This window comes from Wolffia australiana, chromosome 6 (genome assembly GCF_029677425.1).
Source record: "Wolffia australiana isolate 7733 chromosome 6, ASM2967742v1".
Classification (NCBI taxonomy): Eukaryota; Viridiplantae; Streptophyta; class Magnoliopsida; order Alismatales; family Araceae; genus Wolffia; species Wolffia australiana.
This window is the reverse complement of record NC_135840.1, coordinates 9,450,001-9,457,377: the sequence shown is the minus strand read 5'-3', so window position 1 is coordinate 9,457,377 and position 7,377 is coordinate 9,450,001.

Genomic DNA, 7,377 nt, shown 5'->3' with positions numbered 1-7,377 from the left:
AGTTATGAGAATTATTGAATGTACTGTAGTAAGAACGCGGCCTCATTTGACGGATCATCAATCTGACTTTGTCTATCCAGTTCCTTCATTTAATAGACTCTTAAGTAGGGAAGGGGTTGGTACGTCTTCAAGTTTGGAGCACAAATTCCTTTTTTTCATGATCCTATCTTCAAAATCTATATATATCCGCTTCATCCTAAACTACCTAGTACGACCATCATGCACTTTATGCCCTACATTTCGCACTATTACTGATGATATGCCTAATAAACTAAAAACATTTTAATAACAATATCACACCTCCTTTGAGATTTTAAATTCTTATTAAAAGGAGTATTTTTTTTAAAACCCTCCACTAGTTCAACCATCTTCAATTTAATGAATGTTTGAGCAAGATATAATTTGAATTCTTTTAATCCATTTACGTTATTTATAAATTTATCTTGAAAATACTATTTATCTTTGCATCCCCTTTATTACGCCCTATAGTGTTTCACTTTATTTTTTATTTTTCTATGTCATCATATAAAAAGCTTCATGCTTATTTTTTTTGTCAATTTTACATATTTTAGGGAAAAATATAAATGTCCACTGTGTAAACAAAAATATAGGGAAGCTAAAAATCTACTTTATGTAAATCAAGTTCACATTAGTGGGGAAGCTTTGATTTCATTTAAGCTTCATCTGATTGAACTGATCCAATACATAAATGTTAAAAGTAACTATCATAAAAATTAAATTAAATTAAAAAAAGAGGTAGTAACATGTTGAAAATTTAAATCTATGAAAGATAAGAATTTTACGTACTAAATGTTGAAACTAGTCAAGTCACATGTGATATGTAAAAAAGTACACGGTTAATAAAAATAATAAAATGAATTAAATGTGATATGAAATTTAATTTAATTCTAATTATAAGGAAAACAAAATATCATCATTGGATATAGAGATCAAGTCCATGTAACTGAAATTTCTCCATCTATATGGTGTGCATTATGATCTTCTTTTGAAATTATTGGAACCTCGGAAACTCCTGAAGTATATTTTATTTCTCAATAAAATATGAAACAAATGTAGGAACGGGAGGATATGAATTATGTAAGATGGTTTTTAAATTGATAGTTTCATTTACGTATGTTAAGTAGTGGTGGAAACTATGGTCTCCTGATAAGGCATGTGTGCCCTGTAGAAATATTTGAGAGGATTGATAAGCTCAAAAATGCGTGTATATATGTCGTTATTTAGGGGTTTTTCGAACTTAATCACTAAAATTTATGTCCCTTAATGCGCAACTAAGGGGTCGAACCCTAGGGAGGCGGTGGTGATATTCAAATTTCTGTCTAATTAGGGTTTTAGAATTTGACACCTAAATGAAATGATGTTTAACTATTTATTTAAATGCAAATACTTGTAATTAGGAACTAAAATTATATCTTTTTTGAAATTAAATGATTTTGTTAATTCTCTGTTATTAATTAACAGAGATTCAAAAGTCACTTAACCTTATCTTTTTATTTGATTTAAAGTCTTTGAGTGTTTTGGTTATATAATTTTTTTTGTTCTTTTTAATGAATTTCACATCTATTTCTAAAATAGGTTTAACTCTAATTTAGTGTATTTCTTTAATTCGTTTTGTTTATCAGATGCTTTACTATTTTTAAAGAATAAAAAGAACTAATACTTATGCTATTATTAAGAGCATTTTTATTTATTTTTATTTTATCCCATTTGATTCTAAATTGTAGATATGTCCTAAAACAGCAAATCGTGAATACGATTCACGATTTGCTTATTCAAGAAGAACAGAATCGTGAATCTAATTCACGATTTATGCGATTCAAGCAATAGGTAGGGTTCGAATCAGAAATTTTATACGCAATTAATACTAAATGATTTTAAACCGAACTAAAATTCAGGAGCTGAATGACTAAAATCGGAACAGATAAAAAAACGACGGCGAGCATAAACTGAGTGCAAATTTCAGAAAACTAAGTATGAAGTAAGGTGCACAAATCAAACACGGATAAACCTAGAGGTACCAGAAAGAGCAGAGAATCGATCCAGGCGAGCTTCGAGCAACGAACGCCGAATATTTACCTCCGATTTTGGCTTGAAATTCCGGAAATTTGCGGCGACGGATCTGCAAATTTCGTCCACGAATCGAGCTTCAAACTCTGGGTGATCCTTGAGACTTCAAGGAGGCTAGGGGATCCTTCCTGGAGCTTTAAAAATCAAGAACCCCGGAATAATCGTCCTTTTTCGCTTTTTATCGCCGCAGAATCGGAAGAACTTGTTCTTCCGATTCTGTTATTTTTATTTTCTTTTTCGAGTTGTACGCTGAGCGTACAACGCGACGCGATTCGCTCTTAGAGCCTTTGCGTGTCTCCTTTTTGTGCGCGACACGCACGAAATCGCGTACGTGCGTGTCGCGCACAGAGGGGTCAGCTTCGTCTTCTGATTGGCTTATACGGCGCCGGATGCGGAGCGCTTCGTTCGTGCATTCTGCGGGTTCTAAAAGAAACGTTAGCACTTAAACCGGCCCACTAAGGGCCAGTTTTAATTTTAAAAAAGTTCTTTTAATTTTTTTTATTAAAAGAAGACATGAAATAAATTGTATAAATAATTTCTAAATGCATTAAAGAAACTATTTTATTTATTTCGAAAAGACTTTAATTTTCAGCTTCTTTTTATTTATAGAACTAGGTCAATTCCAATCATTTAAATTGTTATAATCATCATTTTAAACCATTTAAACGTGTAAATTGACCTAAATATTGATTCAAGGTATTATTTAGCTTGAAATTCAAGAAATTTATTATTTTAGCCTAAAATCATGATAACATGCGCTAAACATAAATGTTTTATGCATTAAAAGCCCACAAAATGTGATGAGATTCGTATTTATTTAACTTCTATTTGCATGTTACCAAGGATCATTCGAGTATTTCCCAGTGACCAGGTTAAAATCCTTATAAGATGATTATAGGTTTAGTATAAATATATTCTAGTCACCTGCTTCCCTCACTTGGGATTTATGCACTAGATAGATAATAGTTTAATACTTAGAAGCCTTTTATGATGAGTGACATGATACAAAAATTATGTTTTACATAGAATCACTTTATAAATTTTAGGAAAATAGATGAAACAATAAGGAAACTTCAGTTTTCAGCTGATTTTTGTATTGGCTATTTTACCCCTAAGGCGGGAATCTGTGACTTTATATATGCATGTATACACTCTAAAATAGTTATTACTATGCGTAGCCATTTTTCAATAAATTATTTTACAATATTACAAAATAATTTTATTTACTCATACACTTAAAAAAACAACCTAAAAATTCTTTTTGTGAATTTTTATTTCAGTTAGATATGGTGTGCAACCACTTGGAATGAAACTTATTGCATTTAAAAATATTATATGATACAAAAAGATAAGTGGTTTTCTATACTTTTGAGTTGGATTCTAGTAACAATAAACTGGTTAGGTTATCCAATATATGGAATTTAGGGTTGTTTTTGGTCAGGATGAATTTATCTATTTATAATTTGAAGTTCTTGTTGAGATCGTGAAATTATAATAGGTATCTTTGTTTCCACATCAAAATATACTATATTTTGGATAATCCTGATTTTACCGTTCTCTAGAATCACTCTCTAAATAGGATTTTCATATGGAAGGTCACTTTATGGTATTTTCACCTTGAGGAGGATCAATGAAAATAAGTATGAAATGTCATCCAGAAGATATAATGCACATGTTTTCATGATTTGAATATTTAGTGCCTATGTTTTCATTCAAAACTGAAGTTCCAGGAAATTACTAAATGTTAAAAATGGCCAGCGCAGTCATTTACTAAAAAAAATGGATTATTATGATGTCATGGTCAAATGTTGGAACATGCGACAATCTTAATCACATGGTTACATAAATTTAAAAATAAAATAGTACAAAATATACTCTTTTTTATGAACATAATGGACTTTTGTGACCATTTAGTCAATGATTCAAACATCTGAACCAGCACCGAATACTTTAGTGAATTACACTAGATATAGCATTTATTATCAGCCAAATATATATAGATAAGAGTTCCTTTGTCATGCCAAATTATCAAATCAACGTGAATATATATAAGTTTAATCAATAGCAAAAGTCTTTGAATATTTCATGAAGATTAAATAACATATGAAATAATTATTTTTGATTTCAAATGTAGAATCTTGCATCAGGTTTATCTAGGTTCTTTATACATTTAAACCCTATGATAAATTGGTTTGTTAAATAAGTTATATAATATTTGAACTACTATTTAAGGCATTCAATAAATTAAAATAAAAAATGTATATTTGTATCTTTCTACGGCTGGTCGCTTTGTTTCTTTGTTGAAAGATATTTGAATTCTAAGTGACCATCATAGCTTAATATTTTTTGCATCACAACACGACATAAGTGAGGGATATAGGTTATTCTTCAAAACGTCTGGTTCAGGTACCACATATATTAAATTTTCCTCTAACAATTGTGCCTCTAGATAACTGAGTTACGTTCCAGATGAATTCCCTAAAATTTAAATGAAATTTATAAATATACAGCCAAAAAATTAATAAATAATTAAAATTTATTGATTCCCAAATTCATTTATGTAAAAATATTTCAGTAATATACATGGTGAGTGAAAAATAAACAAGCCATTTTAGTAGTACCCATCATTTAAATAGACAATGATTCGCCTATTCCATTCTTTGCTGAAACATGAATAAGAGGAAAAGAATAAAGGGATAGAGATCACATCATCAGGTATTTTAAAGCATTTTTGAGCCATATTTGACCTTTTATTTCAATTATTTTGAATATTTTGGTTTAAGAAAATAAATGATACTCTAAATAGTAGTTAATTATATATTTCATCAAGGAAAAAGTCATTGTAATAAATTATAAGATAAACTATTTATTTATGATTTTACCGTGACTTTGTGAGACTCAATATAGGAAGAGAAGTATTTTTAAGATCCATCTTCTCCATTGACAAAACCTGAAATCCTGAGATATATGATAAAGCCAAAGGGCATGATAAAATTTATAAATCTAAGATAAGAGCACCTAAATATTAGGATAAGAGGTACACAAATGCATACTGAAACCTATGCACTATCATATTTGTATCCACTATAGGTACTGAGTAACATATACAAAAGAGAAATATTTAAGTGTAATGATCATAAGCACGAAAAAGTGAAATATTTAAAAGAGAGTTATTGTTGGCATACTATGATTTATAAAATCAGATAAACTTATGAGTCCAATTGAGCTAAAGTAAATAATTAAATTACTACATAGGTGATAAAAAAATGTGATGGGAAAGAAAACCACACATTCCGTTTATCATTCAATGTTCATTAATACATTATATTTGTTACAATGCACATTTGGTAGTAATTAAATAAGAACTATCTGATGATTATTTAATGCATCAGTACTAACTTAAATGACTGATTAGGGTTTGGAAATTGACCATACCATAAGTCATTCTAGCATAATCAAGCAGGGGCTAGAAACTAGACCTACAAATTAGGTTTAAATTGATCCATTAATATATATGATGATAAATATAATTAATTTGGGAGGCGATTTGTCTTTAAAATATTGAAAGATATACTTAATTTTAGGTTTTTTGTTAAAAAAGTCCCATAAATTATAAGGGAAGGCCTTGAAAATTAACCCATAAAATAATTTTTAAGTTGTCCCACCCTTCCTCTCCATTTTCCCTTTAACATTTCTCCTCATGTGGTATAATTTGACCACCATAAGAATGATGGTGGACTGATAAAGGGAATTGTCAAGATGGAGGATATTTTACATGCCAAGAATTGCATGGATACATCTAGAGGCTAGACATATGAACAACTCAACTCGTCTCACTCAAGCATTTGAGAAATCATGAATCAAATCTGCACCAAGGTTATATGATTATTTTTTTATACTGTTACTGTGATTCTGTTCAAAGTCTTCCACTACATCAATCATTAATGGTTCCCCTCAATGAGCATCCAATAACTTAATATTGTCACCCCATCTAAGGTTATTAGCAAGATACATCAACCAAAATTATTATAAGTTGGACTTTGAGAAAAGGTGTGGTGAGTTTAACATTTAGAGATTGAATTGAAGTATCATACATCGAATTGATGAACTATCACATCAAAACATGTTTGGGTTCAATAATATCTAACGCACATTTCCAAAATTGCCTAACTAAAAATGATTTGAAAATCATGAGAACATGAATGTTATGAAATAAATATGTGATACAATAAAATAATTCTAATTCATTATTAGTGAAAATATATTGACAAAACAAATGATCATTAAAACAACTCATAAAATTTTGATGAGTCAAATTCTTTATTCATAAATCAGATGAAATACCAATTAAAATGATGGACTAAAATCCCATACAGATTTTTAAAAGTTGTGGAACTAAGAAATTTTGGAGATGATTCTTCATTTTTCCCAACCATTTTTCGATATTTTTTTAACAAATAACTAATTAGTCAGCATATGGATTATCCTTGTTTATGTCATTTGAATTCAGTCACGTGCATTGGACATAAGACAAGCAAAAACTTCAAGGTGAATATTATTCCCATCTGATGGTCTGTGTATGAGATGATTGAACATTGACACAAGCGAGATATTGTTGGAAGCAATAAAATATTCTAGAAAGGCCATAGTTCAACAGATCCGATTTAGATCTTGGAAATGGGCCGAAGCCTGATCCGAACCACATATGATGATTTACATCACGTAGAGTTAGATTGAGAAAACTGGAGATCAGCGGTTGGATTGAATCCTATGAATGCCAGTTCAGTCAATCATGTACCATTATTTAGGCCAACCCGTCAATCAAACGTGTCAACCATAAAATCCATTGGAAGCCTGTTGATAGCCACGTTTAATCTAATATTGCACCCAATTATGCTCTTCAGTAGTTTTATTTTATTTACAGTTCTCCATCCGCACTTTTCGCTGACTAAAATTACAGTGATAAAATAAAACCAGTTCTTTTAAAACTTGGTCAAGAACTAGAGCCCCATCAAAAGAAGAATATGCTTGAAAAAGGGTCCAGAAATTTTCTTTCCGGACTTTAAGAGACCCTTAAATTTGAGAAATAAGAATGCCCAGGAATTTATATTCAAAAGAGGTGTAATAGAAAAACATACCACGAATCTTTTCCTATTGGAAGACCAACGTTTTACAAATAGGAGACAATTTACACGCTTCAATCCGCCGCCGGGTTACTTACCCACGACGGAAACAATGCCGTGCAGGGCACTAGGAGCGCACTTGTTTTGAACTCTCTCTCTCTTTCTA